We start from the raw sequence: 22,559 nt of genomic DNA on the forward strand, positions 1-22,559 counted from the left end.
GGCCTGCGCGGGAGGGCGCCCGGGGGAGCGCGCGCGCGCACGCCGGCGCTAGTAGCGCCCCTGCCACCCACGCCCACCCGCGCGCACGCGCGCCGCGCGAGCCCGAGGCGGCGAGGCGGCGTCCCCCAGCGGCCGCCCGCCCCAGCGCGCCAGCCCCGGCGTGGGTGGGCGTGCGCGGCGCGCGTGCCTGCCGCCGCCGCCGCTAGCGCCCTGGCCCAGCCGGCGAGCCCCGGCGTGCGCGGGCCGGGCGCACGGAGCGGGAAATGCGGCCGCATCCCGGAGGTGCCGGCCGGGGACCTCCGCCCTCCCCGGCGGAAGCCCGAGGGGGTCTCGGTGTCCTCAAGCGGCAGCTGAGGCCAACCTCTGCGCGCAGGACCGCGAAGCCGGGCAGCCGCGTCGGCTCCTGCGGGGTGTTGTCTTTCGTTAGTTACTCCCGAGCTTTCCCGCTTCCCAGCCCCGTGAATACCGCCTGCACTTCTCAGAAGAGCAGCCTGCCGGTGGCTCCGGCACGCGCTGCAGTCCTGCGTTTGCGCCGCTAGGGGGAGAGCCCCTCGGGTTTGGGCCCGAGCGAAGCTTGGCCGCGTTTGCAGCCCTCGAGGGAAACTGCCCAGTCCTGAGGGCCAGGCGAAAAGCCTCCAGCTTATGATGCCGGGAACGGACCGCCTGGGTTTCTACCCCCCTTCCCCCGCTTCTCAATTCTGGTTGGTCATAACTTGAAATGTATTTGTGGCTGGCTTAGAGCATCAGCCCCAGATGTGGCCGGGAGGGAGGGGACCTTTGCAGTAGGGAGCAGGTGGCAGGTGCTGTGTGTTAATGAAAAGCAGTGGGCAGGACAGGCCCCCGGAGACCTGGGTCCTGGCGTCAGCCTCACCTGTAATTGGCCGTGTAACACGTGCCAAGTCACTCCCCCTCTTCGGGACAGATTTCTCAGTATTAATAAGTTATATTTGCACGTGAGCCTTGGCTATCCAGATGCCTGGGGAAATGGATCTTTTACCACACCGTGTTTCCATATTAAGCACAATGCCTTCAGAAGCGTGGGGGGTGGGGGAGGGCAGAGGCTGAAGCATTCCTGGGATCTTGTTTTAGCTTTAAAATTCATATGAGTTTTGCATTTTACTCCATAAAGGATTTTTCAGATTTTTTCTTTAATAAAGAAAATAATAGATTCTCCCTTCCTGAAAAGATCTTGTAGTAAAATTGAAATACTTACCAGGGAGATGTATCATGCTTGTCCTATGACATTACATACCTTTTTTCTTTTTCAGTAAATATTTATTCTGCATGTGTTCCAGACCTGGCCGTCATCCTCCCAGAACTCACAGCCCCCGGAGCAAACAGGTATCAAACAATCAGACTAACAAATGCAACTGGGATCAACTCTCAAATGCCAAGGGGCTGAGGGTTCACAGGGAAACCTAATCTAGACTCCAGGATTCAGTAAAGCTTCCCAAGGAAATGACCTTTGGGATTGCCCAGGAGAGGCGGCCATGAAACACTTCCAAGGTAGAGAGAAGATATTGTGCAACAGCAGTCTACGCAGGTAGGGTAGAAGTGAGAGGGAATGTGAGACCGGCCAGAGAGGCAGGCGGCAGAAGCCAGAACTTGCCGGACCTTGTGGGCCATTTTACATAAGGATTTTATCTCATCAACCATGGAAGGTCTCTGAAAGGCTGTAAGGGTTGGGGGCGGGTGATCATGATCTCATGTCATTTCCTATGTGAACAACTGATTCATGGAGGGTCAGGGTCCAGGCGAGAGAAACTTTGACCCCTTGACACATCCTTGCCCATGCTATTTGGTGAGTGTTTCTAGGGTTTTCAGTTTCTACACCACACTGCTTTTGGGAGTCCTTTCAGAGTGCCTCTCTGTAACAGCCCCTGTTTTGTTAACTTTTAATCTGCTGTGGTTTTAGAAAGGGAGTTAGCTAACCTTATTAGAATTTCAGGTTAAGTAAGGGGATATAGGTTCTGAGTGAGGAGCTCTTTTCTTTTTAAATTTTTTTTTCAACGTTTATTTATTTTTTGGGACAGAGAGAGACAGAGCATGAACGGGGGAGGGGCAGAGAGAGAGGGAGACACAGAATCGGAAACAGGCTCCAGGCTCTGAGCCATCAGCCCAGAGCCCGACGCGGGGCTCGAACTCACGGACCGCGAGATCGTGACCTGGCTGAAGTCGGACGCTCAACCGACTGCGCCACCCAGGCGCCCCGAGGAGCTCTTTTCTATGCATACCCTTGGTGCTATTTGGTTTGTTATCTCAGAGATCTTTCTACTTATTTTCTCCTTTTCATTGTGTTCCCAGTGAGGCAAAGCTCCTTGATGCATGAGTGAGAGATACATTTTGCTTTAATAACACCATCCTCTCAAATCTTGCATCACAGATTTTTGTGCAAAGTAAAGAAAGTGCGTAAATTACCCTGCAGAGCTTTAAGTGCTATATGAATGAAAGTAATACTGGTTATAATGGCAGCTTAGAGACCTTCATAACTAATTAGTTGCCAAATATTAATATCTGGAAAACTCCTTCCTCCTGCCCCATCCTCCCATGAAAAACACAAATATGCCTATTCCTTACGGACAGTGCAAATCCTCATCTCAAGTGCTCATGTTACTCTTTGTGTCTTGGCTGGCAGACAGCTCAAAGCCAAGTTTGCAGGTCATTGCAGGAAATGAGCGGATCCACAGGGCAGTCATATCTATGTCTTAGCTCTTCCTTTGGTCTTGTTCTTCTATCTCAAGTTTTCCTGTATTCTCCTAACATGTTATACATATTTTTAGAAGGCACTTAAAATATTTGTTTCCACCTACTTTTAATGAGGGTCAGAACTGCTACTCAGTGTTTCAGAAGGCAGTATATAAAACATTGGCAACCTGCCAGCCATTGTAGCTGGTAACTATACTATAGCCAAGGGACTGGGTTTTAAATTTTTTAATGTTTATTTATTTATTATTATTATTATTTTTTTTTTTTTTTTGAGAGAGAGAGCAAGGGATGGGCAGAGAGAGAGGGAGACAGACTCTCAAGCAGGCTCTGTGCAATCAGACAGAGCCGTATACGGGGCTCGAACCCACGAACTGTGAGATCATGACCTGCGCTGAAACCAAGAGGGATGCTTAATGGACTGAGCCACCCAGGCGCCCCAGACTGGGTTTTATTTTTTTTTTTTTCAACGTTTATTTATTTTTGGGACAGAGAGAGACAGAGCATGAACGGGGGAGGGGCAGAGAGAGAGGGAGACACAGAATCGGAAACAGGCTCCAGGCTCTGAGCCATCAGCCCAGAGCCCGACGCGGGGCTCGAACTCACGGACCGCGAGATCGTGACCTGGCTGAAGTCGGACGCTTAACCGACTGCGCCACCCAGGCGCCCCCAGACTGGGTTTTAAATTAAAGCTTGCCCAGCACTGCATGTGGATCAGAAGTCTCTGCCTATACTAGCTTAGAGCCTTGTATTAGACAAATTTGTCTCCCACTGGCTCATAGATAATTTCCTTTAGTGTGATCTCCGAGCTCCCAAGCTCCATCAGCCTGCCCTGTACATAACAAGCACTGTTTGTCACTTGAAAAGAGGGCAGGGATCCATGAACTTTTACTCATTTAGGTTTCTTTTTGTCAGCAGTGACCTGAAGATTCCAGGATTCACTCGATCCATTCAGACTTCACAACAGTGTGACCACGTCTTTCAGCCTTTGATATGACTCTGGACAGCCAAAAGTAGACATGTCTCTTCTGGTAGCAGTAGACACTCTTCCTTGATTTCAAGTTCCTTACTGACTCCCTTCTTTCTCTCTCAGTCCCTGAGCTCCTCAGTCTGAGGACCAGAAGGGTATGTGTAGAACAGACATTCAACACCCTTGGGGTAAAGAGGGTTGTTGTTGATGATTTTAGTTCTGCTAACATTTGGTAATTCAGAAACCTTTCTAGTCCACAGAATAGTGCTTTTGTCACAGAATTTTAAACGAATGAACTAAGTTATGAACTAAATTACAATTCTGAAACGTAGATGTCCTAAACTTTAATACATTTGCTTTTTATATGCTGATTCTTATCTCACCAACCTTTTCTCTGGACGTAAATTCTGTCATGGCTTCAGATAGGTGCCCTTCCTTTCCTTTCTGTTTGCCAAACAGGTCAGGCCCCCTCTTTATTTTTCTTGAATCACATTCACTGTGACCTTGAATGATTTGAACGAGAATTTTGTGCTATGGCTATGTTTATGTGATACATTGGGAGACACTCTGGTGCCACAAATAGTAATTCTGCCTCGGAAGTTTCCGAATGATCTTTCTGAGTGAAGAGTGTAGTGTCATGGGAATGTATTTAAAAAAATTTTTTTTTGTTAAGTTTATTTATTTATTTATCTGACCAACAGTCAGACAGACACCCAACCAATGGAGCCACCCAGGCGCTCTAACATACTATCTTTTTTAAATGATTATATGCTTCTTCCTGAACCAACCTCCATGGCCAATAACGGCCGGGCTCCCACTCCTGAAGTTGGGTCAGTCCTCCTCAAACCACATGGCTGATGGAGGACAGAGCAAGACCTACATACCACAAAGAGCAGGAAATGGACAGAGGCAAACAAAGACATCAACTACTCTGTTCATTTCAGACTTATAATAGTGAAAGATGAAACACTTTAACCTAAATATACAGAATAAGGGAATAGTACATAAATTGATATATCTTTACAGTGTTAAATTATGCACCTGTTAAAGATACCACATCCACAGATTTATTTTATCTTATTTTTTATTAAAAAAATTTTTTTTTAATTTTTTTTTTCAACGTTTATTTACTTTTGGGACAGAGAGAGACAGAGCATGAACGGGGGAGGGGCAGAGAGAGAGGGAGACACAGAATCGGAAACAGGCTCCAGGCTCCGAGCCATCAGTCCAGAGCCTGACGCGGGGCTTGAACTCCCGGACCGCGAGATCGTGACCTGGCTGAAGTCAGACGCTTAACCGACTGCGCCACCCAGGCGCCCCATATTAAAATTTTTTTAATGTTTTATTTATTTTTGAGAGAGAGAGAGAGAAATGCGTGCAAGCGGGAGAGGGGCAGAGAGAGAGAGAGACACAGAATCTGAAGCAGGCTCCAGGCTCTGAGCTGTCAGCACAGAGTCTGATGTGCGGCTCGAACCCACGAACCATGAGATCATGACCCGAGCCAAAGTTGGTCTCTTAACCGACTGACTCACCCACGCACTCCAGACAGATTTTTTTTTTTAATAATGTGAGAAAAAGTTTAAGTTTTCATCTTAACTGAAAAACTCTGGATACAAAATTATGTTGTCAGTTAATTACAACTGTTAAAAAGTGGCACAGAAAATCAAGTACATCAAAATGTTAGTAATAGTCCACTGGACTAGTATGGTTATTTTCCTCTTTTGATGCTTTAGTAGTTTAAAAAATTTCTGTAATGTACAATGACCTGAACAATGTGAATAATATTATTTAAAATGTGGCTGTAAAATTAACGTTGCCACCAAATGCCATAAAAATAACTATTGCCTCTCTTTGCATTTCAAAAGCATTTTTTTCCAGATTTGACGTATCCTTCCAAGTTTATTTGAGATACCACATACTTCGGGAAAACATTTTCAGGCTATGTTGCTCTCATTGGTGTACCTTATTATCTGAAAATGTGTTTTTAGCATTAACAGCCTATAGCCTCTCTGCAATGTCAGGATATAAATAGACAAAAATTGATAAAATTGTTTGCTCGTTCTGTTTGACATCTGTTTCCCAACTTATTTCAGTAGAAAAATACCCGAATATTATGGTCATCAGGTATGAGCACCATAAAATATTGATATATTTAATTCATCCCAGAAACTGGGAACACTTTTACTAGAAGAAAATATCTATAAAAAATACAATATTACAACTAGGAGTATATTTCCTTAAAAATAAGAAACTATGAGATTAAGTCCTCGGCAATTTCAGAATTCTTTTTCTCTTCGTATGTGTTTGCTACAGATTTATATTTCTTTGCCATCTTATTAATAGCTACGTGGTAGTAACACCAAAGTTTAAGTAAGATGGATAGGATAAAAATACAAAATTGATATAATTCTAATAACCATTTTTTTTCTCTTACCAATTCATAAACCAAGAAATAGGCTACCATTATTCATTTTTGGCAGGAGATACCTCACTTCTGTTTCTAGAATAGCACTGACCTGTGGAAACATGATTTAAAATCACTACTCTGTTCCTATTTTCTTATTGGTGTTTTGTTCAGGTATGTTGTATTACCTCCCCAACTAGTTCACGAGCCTTTCAAGATTAGTGATTAGATGTAAACGTCAGTTCTGTTATTACCTTTGCGTCCCCTCCACCAAGCACCTGGTATATAGTAGGGTACCTATCATATTTGTTAGCTGATGAGGCATTTATTAACTGTCCTTCCAATTACTCCAGTTGGGTTTTTCAAGATTATCGAAGTGATTTGCCTTTAAAATAGTTTCTTTTTCCTTTGTTACTATTTTTGTAAGTATTCAATAGCTTCTGAAAAAAAAAGTTACAGATATCTCTATTGACTCAAAAATAATGAGCCCAGGTAGGGCTTTAATAGGAAATAAAATCAGTGTAAGCAATTTTATCAGACTTTGCCAGCCAAAGGAGATAATCTCTCTGCCTGTCACGCACACACACACACAAATACACACCCTTCAGAGATGGGATCCTGTGAAATTCTATTTAGTTTAAGCCCTACGTCTTGGGAGCTTTCGCTATATGGTTGCACAGTATCAGTTTTTAGGATGAACAGTAACAATATAACTAATAGTCACAGACATATTGACAATTTCCAGTTGGTGATACTATTGAAAAGCCACTCGCTATTTATTTATTTGTTTGTTCATAAATGTTTATTTTTGAGGTGGGGGGAGAGCATGGACAGGGGAAGGGCAGAGAGAGAGAATCCCAAGCAGGCTCTGAGCTCTCAGTGCAGAGCCCAACATGGGGCTCGATCCCACGAAGCCACCCAGGTGCCCCAGCCAGTTAATATTTCCATCTTCATCCAATAAGCTTCATTAAGCTTCTAATATATATTAGCCACTGTGGTAGGCATTTGAAAGACAAAGCCACATATCACAAGCTCTCTATCCTTGAGCACTTTTCTACATTAAGAAAGACAGGCAGACCTATGGACAAATAATTTTAGCGAATTCCACTGGGCATGATAAAAGATGTACAAAGCAAGACATGGCCAAACTGTATTTTCACTTTTGTTGCCATCATTGTTTGTTTTGCTAAATACTGTGTATTCAGGAAACTAAGTTCTCTATCTTCTAGGATTCAGGTCTGTAGTTAAACGAGCAGTCTTCTTTCCTTAAAAGAAATTTTGTTTCCTAATTGTAAAAAATCTTATGGCCACCTAGATTTGGTGGCTTCCATTTAACCAAAAGGCTTTAAGCATCTCCCGGTTGAGAAACATATGTACTTTATTTAAAGCACTAAGGGCAGACAAATGCATTTGCTTCCAGAAAAAATAATAGAGACCATCTCCCTAATGGATAAACCCTGGAAAACTGAAAAGAAAGGACATAGGGTCTTTGACTTTTTCTATCAAAAAGAAAACTGATTTTAAAAAGGGGACATGAGGGCACCTGGGTGGCTCAGTCGGTTAAGTGTCCAACTTCCACTCAGGTCATGATCTCGTGGTTCATTAGTTTGAGCCCCGCGTCAGGCTCTGTGCTGACAGCTCAGAGCCTGGAGCCTGCTTCGGATTCTGTGTCTCCCTCTCTCTCTGCCCCTCCCCGTGCTCTGTCTCTCAAAAATAAATAAGCATTGGGGCGCCTGGGTGGCTCAGTCGGTTAAGCGGCCGACTTCGGCTCAGGTCATGATCTCACGGTCCGTGAGTTTGAGCCCCACGTCGGGCTCTGTGCTGACAGCTCAGAGCCTGGAGCCTGTTTCAGATTCTGTGTCTCCCTCTCTCTGACCCTCCCGCATTCATGCTCTGTCTCTCTCTGTCTCAAAAATAAACGTTAAAAAATAAAAATAAAAAAAAAATAAAAAAAAATAAGCATTTAAATAATTTTTTTAAAAATTAAAAAATATATTAAAAAGAGACATTAGTTAGCATAAACTTAAAAGACACTTTCTTCTTTTATTTTATACCCCAGACCCCCTTACCCTTCTTCTGCCTTCTACCTCAAACTCCTATCGTTTTATTAAATGTAACTTGGAGATGCTTGTAGGTGAGGTCAGTTTTGCTGTGGATTGAATTTTGAAAGCACATTGTAATTTTAGGCATTTGTGCAGCCAAGCACTGCCAAACTCGGTAGGCTGTGGGGTTGTGGGAACAGCCGGAACGCAGATGGAACCAAGAAATCTGTTCCTGGAGCAACCTTTTGAGAACCGAGGGATTTTAAGTCCCTCTTAGTAAGGTCTGACAGGTTAAGGAGTAACATGTTCTGGGATTCAGGACAGCAGCTTTTCACCCTTCCTTGCCATTTGGGAATTATTTTCATCCTCATGCTGCTGCAAACCTATCAAGAAAGCGGAATGGAAATGGGTCTCAGTGAGCGGTGTAGCACAAATCTGAAGCTTGGGCAACAAGAAGATTCTCCTGCCGAACGGAAAGGCGGGGCCGTGTTGGTGGGAGGCTGCTGAAACAGCATCAAGTTATCATTCTCGTTCTATTTGCATAGAGCAAGGAATAATCCTTTAGGCTTCTGGGCAGCAGTCTGCTTAAGAAAAAAAAAAAAGATGGTTGAGAAATTTCAGCGCTAGACTCTCTGGATCAGTGTTGAATCTTAATGCGATAGAAAGCTAATTATTTCCTAAATTCTTCCATGGATTGCTCGGAGAAGATAGTAATTATTATGGAGAAGAAAAAAAAGTTCCAGGATCAAATAAGCCTTGAGAACCCTAGAGTAAAAATGAAGTTGTTTAATTTGTTCCTGTTGTTGTTGGGTTGGGTTGAGTTGTTTTCATTGCAGAGCTCCTGTGAGCCTTTAATTGTGAATTTCCAGGAAGAGAATAGAGATGTAAGACCTAAAATGTTTAATTGTCCCTTTCTAATGTTGAGGGACTGGCGAGGCTGTGTTATGGCTCTTGTGGTCCCCATCCTTCAAAGACAAATATTATAATAAGATTATAATAAGGATGAATATGCTAATAATATAATGCTAATATTATATGAAAAAACATTTTGCTTTTTTTTTTTTGCTTCTGATTCGAAAAAAAATTAAAACAGTTTTGTGGCCCCCTAGAAGTATTGAGGACCCTAGGCTTTGTGCCTACTCTAATAGGCAAGTTGACCCTACAGACAGGTGTTACATAGGAGGAGTGAGGTATTTTTTTTTGAAATATAATTTATTGGCTTACATACAACACCCAGTGCTCATCCCAACAAGTGCCCTCTGCAATGCCCATCACCCATTTCCCCCTCTCCCCTGCCCACCCCCCTCAGTTTGTTCTCTATTTAAGATTCTCTTGTGGTTTGCCTCCCTCCCTCTCTGTTTGTGACTATTTTTTTCCCCTTCCCTCCCCCCATGGTCTTCTGTTAAGTTTCTCAAGATCCACATATGAGTGAAAACATATGATAATCCGTCTTTCTCTGACTGACTTATTTCACTCAGCATAATACCCTCCAGTTCCATCCACGTTGCTGCAAAAGGCATGATTTCATTCTTTCTCACTGCCAAGTAGTATTCCATTGTGTATATAAACCACATCTTCTTTATCCATTCATCATTTGATGGACACTTAGGCTCTTTCCATAATTTGGCTATTGTTGAAAGTGCTGCTATAAACATTGGGGGTACATGTGCCCCTGTGCATCAGCACTCCTGTATCCCTGGGGTAAATGGAGGACTGAGTTAATGTATAAAACCCACACAATGGAATCAAAAGGCACAATGTGGCATTCCATCAGAGGTCCTGAGATGGTAGGTTACAGGGTCATTCTTTTCCTTCATGCTGTGGTAAGGGGAGTCTTACACATGCACACATGCACGCACATACACGCACAAGCACACACACAGGCAAGAAAGCAGACTGGAATTCCCATTGTTGATTTTGTGTGAACTGTATCCATTCAGATATGTTCCCTTACAATAAAATACCATGTCTGCTTTACATGTTCAATGTAAACCTACACAGGATTAGATACACTAGCTGAAAAAAGAGATTCATAGTTACATCTACATATGAACCTAAACATCCATTCATACTCAGGGCCTCTTTCAGAGGAGAAGTTCCACTGCTTAGATTGATGCCAGAAACCTTTATTATATACAAGACTTTCAATTTGTGGTTATTTTGTCACTCTGAACACACTGGCCAGACATCGAGAGATGAACATTATTAATCCCTCCTTGACACGTAAAGTGGGGGTAAGGAATTGTGGGTAAAGCTCACAGTGACTTGGGCATGATGCCAAATTTGAATTTTTTAGTTATGTTAACCCTACTGCCAAAGATTCATCTTGAAAGATGAATTGGTAAAGAGGAACTTTCCATTTTGTCTAGGGATGTTGAACTCCACAGCAGTAGTATTTTGTTTTTCTGTTAAGAATGTATTTACTCAAAAGTAAATTGCCACATTCTGGTTCAGGGGCTAAGGTAAATAGATCCCAGAAATACACCAACTGTATTTGATTAGTGCATCGTAAATGTGGCATTTCAAATTAGTACAGAAAAATGGATTATTTAATGAGTGGTATCAGGCCAACTGATTAGCCACTTGTGACAAGAAGAAACTGGGACTCCATCTCATACTTTACATTAAAATAAATGTTGGATGCTTCAAAAATACAAATGTAAAATAATGAAATCATAAAAATACTTGAAGAAAGCATAAATATATGGAGAAGGACTTTCTAAGCATGACACAAACCCAGAATTAGAAAATACTGGTAAATATAACTACATTAAACTTAAAATAAAAAGTCAAAAGAAAGCCTTAGGAATTTATGCAAATGACATAATAGAGGGCTATATTCCTTTATATAACAAGAACTTTGACAAATCAACAAGAAAAGACAAGCAAGTAGAAATACAGACATAGTAGTCATTGAGGAGGGCACCTGTGGGGATGAGCACTGGGTGTTGTATGGAAACCAATGTGACAATAAATTTCATATTAAAAAAAAAAAGGCCTCATGATATGCACAGTGATTTGCCAGGAATAATATCATAGCTAAATAACTGACTAGAAAAATAATTTTAAATAAACAACATAATTCCTTCAAAAAAAAAAAAAAAAAGAAATACAGACATAGAACAATAATAGCCAGTTTCTAGAATTAACCAGAAATGACCAAGAGATCTATGAAAAGATGCTCAACCTCTGTAATAATTAAAGAAATGCAAAAGAAAGCAATGACAATATTTTGTACCTATCAGATTGGCCAAAACAAAATAAAACTTGGTAATGTACTGCATTGTTGGACATGTAAGAAAACAGGCATTTTCGTTGTAGAGTAGTCATGAATATAAACATTTGTCGAGACTTGCTTAGCAAGAAGCTTTAGCCCAGAAAATCCATTTCTAGGAATCTGTCACAGAAATACTCAAGAATGATGAGTGTTTATTGTAAAACAGTCAAGTATTTCAGACACTTTGGTGCTGCACAAGTGCATGAAAACTCATAATATTCAATTGTTGATAATAATGAGTTGGTAACGAAAGGACTATCAATAGGGCATTGGTTCAATAAATTAGAGTAAACTAAAAAAGGAATATCGTAAACCATTAAAATCAGTGAGGGGTCTCGTGTCTTACAAGTAAACTGCGACATACTGTTACACTGAAGATTCGGGTTAAAAAACAGCGTGTCTAAAATGGTCCCATTATTTTTAAAATGTAAGATACTCAAAAAAATTTGGAGTAATATATATCAAACTATAATAGTGAGAATCACCTTCCCCATCATAAATAGAGCATAAATAAAAACTTTATAACAAGCATTTATTATTGTTATGCTTTGAAAAAAAGTAGTTTAAAAAAAGAGCAAACAAGAGGTTAGAGTGGGAGAAAGCCAAAACATAAGAGACTCTTAAAAACAGAACAAACTGAGGGCCGACGGGGGGTGGGAGGGAGAGGAGGGTGGGTGATGGGCATCGAGGAGGGCACCTGTTGGGATGAGCACTGGGTGTTGTATGGAAACCAATTTGACAATAAATTTCATATATTAAAAAATAAATAAAACACTTATGACTATTTAAAAAAATAAAATTAAATTAAAAAAGAGCAAACAAAAATTTATTGTTAAAAAATTTTAGTAGAATTGTATTATTTTTCTAAAAGGTTCTTTTTCCTCTTCAGGCCCAACTAATCACTGGATGGATATCTTATAGCATCGAAGTGCCTCCCAATAGCATTTGTGGTCAGTCAGCCTTTGTCTATACACCCGGCCTCTGTGTGGCTGGTGGTGTAGATGGAACTGAAAGAACTGCCACCATTGCCTTAAAAGTTCATATAGAATTCTTTTATTAAAGACAGAAACCTGGAATCTATGAGGAGCACATACCATCAGATTCCCCCACTGTGCTGGACACAGCAGTGATTTGTTATTGAGTCATATTATATATTATAAAAGTATGAACTAATACACTCTCCTTGAGGAAAATGGGGCAAATATAAAAGAGGTGTTAAAACAACTAACAGACCCTCCCCTGAAAACAACTACTGTTAGCAGGTACTTTTAAAAATGCTTTTTTCCCTTTTCACTTTTTAAAAATATGTGGCCATAGTATATAAACAATTGTATATCTTGCCTTCTTTATTTAGCACATTTTATCACATTATTTTTAAAAATCTTTGGGGCGCCTGGGTGGCGCAGTCAGTTAAGCGTCCGACTTCAGCCAGGTCACGATCTCGCGGTCCGTGAGTTCGAGTCCCGCGTCAGGCTCTGGGCTGATGGCTCGGAGCCTGGAGCCTGTTTCCGATTCTGTGTCTCCCTCTCTCTCTCTGCCCTTCCCCCGTTCATGCTCTGTCTCTCTCTGTCCCAAAAATAAATAAAAAACGTTGAAAAAAAAAATTAAAAAAAAAAAATCTTTTTTTTTTTTTTTTTTTTTGAGAGAGAGAGAGAGAGAGAGAGTGAGCATGCATGTGTGAGTGGGGCAGGGGCAGAGGTAGAGAATCTTAAGCAGTCCCACAGAGCCCAACATGGGGCTCAATCATACAACTGTGAGATTATGACCTGAGCTGAAATCAAGAGTCAGATGCTTAACCGACTGAGCCACCCAGGCACCCCTAAAAAATTCCTTTTTAAACTACTAGAACTGATAAGAGAATTCAGTAAGTTCACAGGATACAAAGTCAATACACAGAAATCTGTTGCCTTTCTATGCTCTAATAATGAAGTGGCAGAAAGAGAAATTAAAACAATCCCATTTGCAATTGCACCAAAAATAATAAAATACCTAGGAATGAACTTAACCAAGGAAGTGAGAGACCTCTACTCTGAAAACTATAAAACACTGATGAAAGGAATTGACAACGACACAAACAGATGAAAAGATATTCCATGCTTATGAATTGGGAGAACAAATATTGTTAAAATGTCCATACTACCCAAAGCAATCTACAGATTTAATGCAATTCCTATCAAAACCAACAGAATTTTTCACAGAACTAGAACAAATAACCTTGAAGTTTGTATGGAACCACAAAAGAACCTGAATAGACAAAGCAGTCTTGAAAAAGAAGAACAAAACTAGAGGTATCACAACCCTAGATTTCAAGATATACTACAAAGTAAGAGTAATCAAAACACTGTGGTACTGGCACCAAAACAGACACATAGATCAATGGAACAGAATAGAGAGCCCAGAGATAAATCCACGATTATATGGTCAATTAATCTTCAACAAAGGAGGCAAGAATATGCAGTGGGAAAATGACAGTGTCTTCAACAAATGGTGTTGGGAAAATTGGACTGCTTTCTTATGCCACACACGAAAATAAACTCAAGATGGGTGAAGGACCTAAATGTGAGACCTGAAACTATAAAACTGCTAGAAGAGGGCCCAGGCAGTAATTTCTCTGACATTGGCCATAGCATCATTTTTCTAGATATGTTTCCTGTGGCTAGGGAAACAAAAGCAAAAATAAACTGTTGGGACTATTCAAAATAAAAAGCTTCTGCACAGCAAAGGAAACAACAAAACTAAGATAGCCTACTGAATGGGAGAAGATATTTGCAAATGACATATCTGATAAAGGGTTAGGATCCAAAATATATAAAGAGTTATACAACTCAACACCCAAAAAACAAGTAATCCAGTTAAAAAAATGGGCAGAAGACATGAACAGACATTTCTCCACAGAAGACAAACACATGGCCAACAGACACCTAAAAAGATGCTCAACATCACTACTCATCAGGAAAATATAAATCAAAACCATAATGAGATATCACTTCACACCAGTCAGAATGGCTAAAATCAGAACCACAAGAAACAAAAAGTGTTGACAGAGATGTGGAGAAATAGGAACCCTCTTGCAGTATTGATGGGAATACAAACTGGTGCAGCCACCGTGGAAAACAGTATGGAGGTTCCTTAAAAAATTAAAAATAGAATTACCATATGACCTAGTGATCCCACTACTGGGTATTTACCCAAAGAATACAAAAACACTAATTTGGAAAGATACGTGCACCCCTTTGTTTATTATAGCCTTGTTTACAATAGCCAGGTTATAGAAGTGGCCCAAGTGTCCATTGAGAGATGAATGGATAAAGAAGAAGTGGTATGTATATGCAATGAAATATTATTCAGCCATAAAAGAGAATCAAACTTTGCCATTTGCAACAACATAGATGGATCTAGAGAGTATAATGCTAAGTGAAATAAATCAGAGAAAGACATATCTCTCTTATGTGTTATTTGAGACAAAACAAACGAATAAAGAAAAAAGAGATAAACAAAACAGACTTTTAAATATAGTGAACAGTATAGGTTACCAGAGGAGGTGGGTGGGGGATGGGTGAAACAGGTGAAGGTGATTAAGAGTACACTTAATTGTGATGAGCACTGAGTAATGAATAAAATTATTGAATCACTGTATTGTACACCTGAAACTAATATAACATGCTATTTTAACTATATTGGAATAAAAAGTAAAATAAAAATATCTGGGTTAAAAATTTCTTTGTAAATACCATTTTAATGTCTATATAATATTTCATAATTTATCCAGTAACCCCCAGAATAGCTTGACATGTAAGTTGTTTCCAAATTTTCATTAATATAAATGATGCTCAGTGAACTTCTTTATGCATAAAGCCTTTTTTTGTTTGTTTTTCAGGATTTTCCCTTTAGCATGATACCTGAAAGTGGGCATACTGTATTCAAGGATGTTAAGACTCTTGATACAAACAACTAAATCGCTTATTCTTATTTATAGGCCCACCAGTCATGAGAAAGAGTGCGTGTTTTAGTATACTCTTGCAAGCATTTGGTATTATTATGAAAGACAAAACCAAAAACATTTGCTAATTTGATAAGCGTTAATTGAAGTCTTTTTAAAAAAACTTTTTTTAAATGTTTATTTATTTTTGAGAGACAGAAATAGAGAGAGACAGAACGCGAGCAGGGGAGGGACAGAGAAAGAGGGAGACACAGAATCAGAAGGAGGATCCAGGCTCAAAGCTGTTGAGCCTGACGCGAGGCTCGAACTCAGAAGCAAGCCTTCAAGCTGTGAGATCATGACTTGAGCCGAAGTCAGCCGCTCAACTGACTGAGCCACCTGGGCGCCCCTGAAGTCTTATTTTAATTGGTATTTCTTTGCTATTAAGACTGACTATTTTTCTGCCATGTCTGTTAACCACCTTTTTTCCCTCCTTTTGTGAGTGTGTGTGTATGCTCGCGGGTGTCTGTACTGTGTTTATATCCTTGACCAACTTGTCACCTGGGTCTTAGTATTTTTCTTATCATGTTGCAAGAATTCTTCATATATCAAGGGTATTTATAACTATTTTTTATTTGAAATAAACAGAAAATTTGCACGTACAGTGTAAAGAACTGCAACATTCATTTTTTAAAAAATCTGTGACATTCCTGCAAATGTTGCCTTCAATTCATAGTTTATGTTAGGATGTAGTTTTTTTTAATTCCAGTATAGTTAACATACAGTGTTCTATTAGTTTAAGGTGTTAGAATTTAGTTTTAATTTTAGACTTAAATTTTGAGTCTACTGGGCATTTTTATCTGAATTATTTAATCCTTTCAAAGCTGGTTTTTCCCACTCAAGAAATTTGAGATTTACTTCTATTTTTGTCAAGATCTGTTGAAATGGTTTTACTTATTTAGCTTTTATCCTTTTAGCCTACCCCAAAAGTGTGATGAGTATCTGAATTGATTTTTCCAAAAATATTTAATGAGTATTTCGCAAAGAGTTTTTAAATTTTTTTTAATGTTTATTCATTTTTGAGAGAGAGACAGAGACAGAGAGCGAGAGCGAGAGAGCACAGTGTGAGTGGGGGAGGGGCAGGGAGAGAGGCAGACAGAATCAGAAGCAGGCTCCAGGCTCTGAGCTGTCAGCACAGAGCGTGACTTGGGGCTCGAACTCACTGACAGTGTGATCATGACCTGAGCCAAAATCTGATGCTTAACCTACTGAGCCACCTAGGCGCCCCCCCCCCCCCCCCCGCAAGCAGTTTATTGAATAATACTTTCCTGTTGTGGGTTTGCAGTGCCCCATTGATCACATATTCATTCTTGAATGTAGTAAAGCCTGTTTTGTACATGTGTCTGTCTACCCTTATGCTTGTACTCTATATATGTCTTAAATTATTATAATTTTATGTAAGTCTGTTATAGTCACTCGTTATTTTTCCAAACTTTGTAATCATTTTCTAAAGAAAACTGTGACTTTAATTGGCATTGAGTAACACATATAAAATATGATTCACAAATTTACAAAATTTGTTCTTTCCATCGAAGAACATGAAGTCTCTCTTTTGATAATCTCTCAGCATTTTTGTGGTTTTCTTCATATAGGTCCTCTGCATTTCTTTGGAGATCAGAATACATTGTGAATAGAGTCCCCATTGAATTATATTATGTTTTGTAACTGATTACTGCTGCTGTATTAAGAACAAGCAAATTTATGCTGTCTTCTAATAACAAAGAACCAATTGCATATTTATGTCTAGCATCTTATTGAGCTTGAATCAATTCTAGAAATTTCATTTTATGTTCATGGCTTTTCTAGTATATAATATCATCCATAAGTAATGATAATTATGTTTCCTCTTTTCCAAAATGTAGATCTCATTTCTGTGCCATTTATTATTTGCATTGACCAGAGTTCTAACCCAATGTTAAATAATGTGAAAATTATATACCTTATTTTATTTCCAATTTTAATGAATATGTTTCTGTGAGGAATTATGTGGCTATTGGTTTCAGAGAGGTTTTTTTTTTTTTATTAAGGTATTAGCCTTTAGTCCTGGGTTATTAAGAGCTTTTTAAAGCAATCAGGGATTTTGTTTGTTTGTTTGTTGTTGTTGTTTTTGGTAATAACAAATAATCACAACCATTATTTTGTTTTATATAAACCAACATGACATACAAGTTCACTGAATTACTTTTCACTAGAAGTCATACTGTATACATATAGATGATCTCTTGTTTTTCTCTAAAGCAAATGAATTCATGGCCATGAAAATATGAATTAGGAAAAGTGGCCCAGTAATCCTCAAATATTAAAGTAATGCCTGCCTGAAAAATAGAACTATAAGGAGCACATATGGAGTATACAGAATCTGAAAGATTGAGGGGGCAAATATCCTCTAAAGTTATCAGGGTTTAATAAGGTTCAGTTGCTTTGTATTTTTAAAAATTTTGTACTTAAATATAGTTGACATACGATGCTATATTAGCGTCAGATGTACAACATAGTGATTAAGTAGTTCCCTATATTAAGTAACGTTCACCTCGATTAAACGTAATTATCACCTGTCACCATACAATGCCATTACGATGTTGACTGTATTCCCCACCTGCACTTTTCATCTCTGTGACTTATTTTATAAGTGGAAGTTTGTACTTTTAAATCTTTTTCACCTATTTTGCCCATCCTCTTAACCCCTTCCCCTCTGGCAACCAGTTGGTCCTCTGTACTTATGAGTCTATTTCTGTTTGTTGTTGGATAGTCTTCACTTTATTTTATGCCTTTTCAGAATCAACTGAAATAATCTAGGCATTTTTTTCTTCCTTAGTTGGGCTACTGATGTGATATGTTAATATAATGTAAAATATTAAACCATCTATAAGTACCTAAGATACATTAGACTTCCTTTCTATATTATGTATTATCAATTATTTATCTGTTTGGTTTTCTGTAGAAATAACTGTCCCGTCCCCCCCTCCTCCCCCCCGCCCATTTTATCTCAGTGAACTGAAGGCTGCTTATCAGGATACAAAGACTATGATAGGATAGAAAAAATGCAAAACAGGAAATGATACATTGGATAGGACAGCAAGAGATTACATGGCTAGTAAGTGATAAAATCAAGTTCAGACTTCAGAGTATGTGCTCTTTCTCTACTCACTTCCTCTAGGAGTACCTGGCTTTCTGATTCTCTTCTAGCTTGATTCTAGGGTAAGAATGCATGGATCTTTGTATCCGTCGGAAATTCCCCATCACCACTGTGTTTCTCACCTGAGATTTTACAGTGAATTTGCATTCTGTAATGAGTACCCATGTTCTGGTTATTTTGTGTGGCCAGCCAAATAAACACATCTGCCTTACCAACTAGTTTAACTGGGGTCAGACCTATATTCTCTCATGGAAATGAGGGACCTACAGAAGATCTGGTGCCCTGAATAAAATGGCCCCTCTGACAGAAATGAGCAAGGGAGAGTTTTTGGAGGAAGATTCAATTTTTTTCATTACAAAGAGCTTTGGATCCCCTTTAACAGAGATTAAAGGGTGAGCTTTGGTGCCAAGCGTTGTTGCTTATTATATCATGGCTATAGTATTTTTAGTTTGAATATTTTTAAGGCAATAAAACCAGATGCTTGCTTTAGTCATGAAACAAACAAATCATTGCTCCTTTAAAAATTACGAAGAGAACACCTAGCTTTAAGCTATGTTATTCTGGATGCACTATTCAAGATGAAGCATATGTATAACGTACCTCTCGGTAACCGAATGAGTTCGCTTGTAAGGGTTTATTATTTTAAACGTGTTTAAGCTTTGGGAAAGAATTCTATAATTATTAACTTCGTTCCAGAATAATTCATCTCCAATACTTCTGTAGTGGCAGCAATTAGGGAGCAGGGTCAGTTGTTTTTAAAGTTATTGTTAGTTTGGGGGGCGCCTGAGTGGCGCAGTCGGTTAAGCGTCCGACTTCAGCCAGGTCACGATCTCGCGGTCCGGGAGTTCGAGCCCCGCGTCAGGCTCTGGGCTGATGGCTCAGAGCCTGGAGCCTGTTTCCGATTCTGTGTCTCCCTCTCTCTCTGCCCCTCCCCCGTTCATGCTGTGTCTCTCTCTGTCCCAAAAATAAATAAACGTTGAAAAAAAAATTTAAAGTTATTGTTAGTTTGAGATAAAATCATAGTTGTGCTGTCTGCACATCAAAGAATGCTTGTCTTTCTTTTATCTCCTACATTCAGCTCATCCCCAAATGGGAGACTCATTCAAAACCAGTTAAAAAGCAACAGTGTTTTATCCTGTTGGAAGAATTTAACCATCTGTGAAGGGGCCATTTTTCTGAGTGAGACTCTTACAGTAATCTGCATGGGGTAGATTCTTCAATGGGGTGAGGCTGTGTGAGTGCAGCTTAGCTTAGAACCAATTCCCATCTGTGGAATTATAAGCCAACACATGGAATAAACAACTAATAGTCTAATATTGGCCCTAGAGATTGCTCCTCAAGGAATAAAGCATAAACAAAAGTTTGAGGTGAAACAGTTGTACCCAAAAGCCATCTGTGTTTACAGGGACCATCATGTACCACCTGTGAAAGCCATCTTTATCATTTTGAAGGGTGGCTAGTGGAAGAAAAAGTAAAACATTGATCTCTTCAAATATTTACTGAACTTAGAATCTGTGCCAAATGAAATGTAAGAAGTTCATTCCCTGGAAAAAAATTTAAGTATCAACTTTGATGAAAGGAGTATTAACTTTTTGGTCATTTTGTCATGTTACCAAATGTGTTGGCAAATGGAATTTTTAGAATGTTAAAAACATTTTAATCAATTTTTCAAATTAAATGTTCATTTTGCTGATTTTGTAAACTTTTATTAAGGTTTTAAAAAATATTTGAAAACTTCTCTGATTGGTTTCCAAGTTTTCAAAATCCTACCTTTGAGATTCAACATTTTCTACTCTTTATGCTGATTATATGGACAAATTAGTGTGATGTAATGTTAAATTTTCTAAAAAATTGGATCCAACATTTTGTTATTATTATTATATATAAAATGTATATTCAAAGAATTATTAGGATTGTGGCAACTCAAGTAAATTTTTTTTCTGTTTTTCAAACTTAAATATTGCTTCTATAATTAGATAAATTTGACATTTACATATTTTGCCATTGATTTAATTTAAAAAACAGAATTCTAGATTCAGTGACAATATTCTCACAATCTTCCAGTGTACTGCTATGTTCAACATGGTTCAAATTAAAGCATTATGATTGAAATGAACAGATCCAGAAGCCACATTTAAAATATTTTTGGTTTTATTAATGTTTCCAGTTAAAACTTCTGTTCAGTAAAGATGACATATTCTTAAATTTGACATGATGTTAACAATTCCACTTTACAACATAATCACACCTACCCATGTCTGTCCAATGTTTACTAAAATAATAAGCCAAATTATGTTGGCTTCCATTGTTAGCCTTTGAATGGTTTGCTTCCCAATGAAGTAATCATACTCTTGAACAGAGGTTACAAATTGGCAGCTGTAGGCTGTGTATATGAGGCCAGGGGGACAGTTTTATTAACTGTCCATGATGTTTTAAAAGACAGTGCAACCAAGTAAAAATACAAGGAGCTCGGCATGTAGTTTTACATCCAGCCACTTTTACACATTTACTCTAACCACATACTGTCGTGGTCATTGGAGATTATGACATTGCTCAAGGTTAGGCCAGTAAACGAGCTGGAAAAGTGGTTTCAACACTTTTAGATTTTTTCCCTTCTGGTCCCTTCTTTCAGTTTTAATATATATTTACTTATACTCCTTAATCTACTTTGCTACAGACTCAAGCAACCCAATAAATCCCAAAGTGTATTTATTCCCATTTAGTTATAAATCCACTTTGTAATGTTTTTCCCTTGTTTGAGCCGAAGGTTCAACTTTCTCCCTGATGCCTAATTTGGATACATGATGGCCATCTGAATCTATTATTTGGACAAATAACCCAATGTGCTTTTTCAGGTGGCATATCGTATCAGTATGGTAAGAGGTATTTAACTACACATTCTTTAAAACCATTAACATCATAAGAAAGATAAAATAGAAAATGAAAGTCTCTCACAATTCCACATACTCGCTAACACTTTTTTTTTTTTTTTAGTTTATTTTTGACAGAGACAGAGTGCGAGCATGAGTGGGGATGGGGCAGAGAGAGAGGGAGACACAGAATCTGAAGCAGGCTCCAGGCTCCGAGCTGTCAGCACAGAGCGCCATGCGGGGCTCGAACTCACAGACTGCGAGATCGTGACCTGAGCCGAAGTCGGACGCTCAACCGACTGAGCCACCCAGGTGCCCCTAGCCAACACTTATTTTTATATTATTATTTTGATAGCCACCCATATGAATGTCAAGTTGTATCTCAGTGTGGCTCTGATACGCATTTCCTAATTTCCTAACATTTATTGGACATTTGTGTATCTTCTATGTAGAAAGATAGAAGGTAACTCCTTTGCCCACAAGTTAATGGGTCGTTTGCTTTTCATGGTTGGCTTCTAAGGGTTTTTAATATATTCTGGAGACTAATCTCTTAGAAGATATATGAGTTTTAAATATTTCCTCCTACTCTGTGGGTTTTCTTTTCACTTTCTTGACAGTGTCCTTTTAAGTACAAAAGTTTTTAATTTAGAAGAAGTCCAATTTATGTTTTTTCTTTTGTTACTTGTGCTTTTGATGTTGTAACAACAAAAACATTGCCCAATAAAGGCCACAAAGATTTACACCTATGTTTTCTTCTGAGAGTTTTATAGTTTTAGCTCTACATGTATGTCTTTTAATCTTTTTTGAGTTAATTTTTATACGTGGTGTGAAGTAGAAATCCAAATTAATTGTTTTGGATGCATGTTGATATGTAGTTGTTTTAAAAATCTTTTGTTATAAAGAGTATTTTTAGGGTGTCTGGGTGGCGTCTGACTCTTCATCTCGGCCCAGGTCATGATCTCACAGTTCATGAGTTGAAGCCCTGCATTGGGCTCTGTGCTGATTGTGTGAAACTGCTTGGGATTCTGTCTCTCCTTCTCTCTTGCCCCTCCCCTGCTTGTGCTCTCAAGGAAGGAAGGAAGGAAGGAAGGAAGGAAGGAAGGAAGGAAGGAAGGAAGGAAGGAAGGAAGGGAGGGAGGGAGGGAGGGAGGGAGGAAGGAAAGAAGGAAAGAAAAAAG

The 22,559-nt window shown here is 39.2% G+C and overlaps 1 long non-coding RNA gene across 5 annotated transcripts; it reads left to right on the forward strand.

Annotated features, from left to right (window-relative positions):
- The first annotated feature begins 157 nt into the window (after positions 1–157).
- On the forward strand, positions 158–22,428 carry LOC112868733 (uncharacterized). 5 transcript variants are annotated; one of them, XR_015243451.1, is made up of 4 exons: positions 158–701; positions 1,269–1,341; positions 3,619–3,828; positions 12,286–13,031. It is a non-coding gene; the product is annotated as an uncharacterized LOC112868733 (long non-coding RNA). The 5 variants fall into 5 exon arrangements; XR_003224337.2 differs by lacking the exon at positions 3,619–3,828; XR_003224338.2 differs by lacking the exon at positions 12,286–13,031 and having other exon boundaries at positions 159–701; positions 3,619–5,742.
- The last annotated feature ends 131 nt before the right edge of the window (positions 22,429–22,559 follow it).

This window comes from Puma concolor, chromosome D4, assembly GCF_028749965.1.
Source record: "Puma concolor isolate L17-30 chromosome D4, mPumCon1.1.hap2, whole genome shotgun sequence".
Classification (NCBI taxonomy): domain Eukaryota; kingdom Metazoa; phylum Chordata; class Mammalia; order Carnivora; family Felidae; genus Puma; species Puma concolor.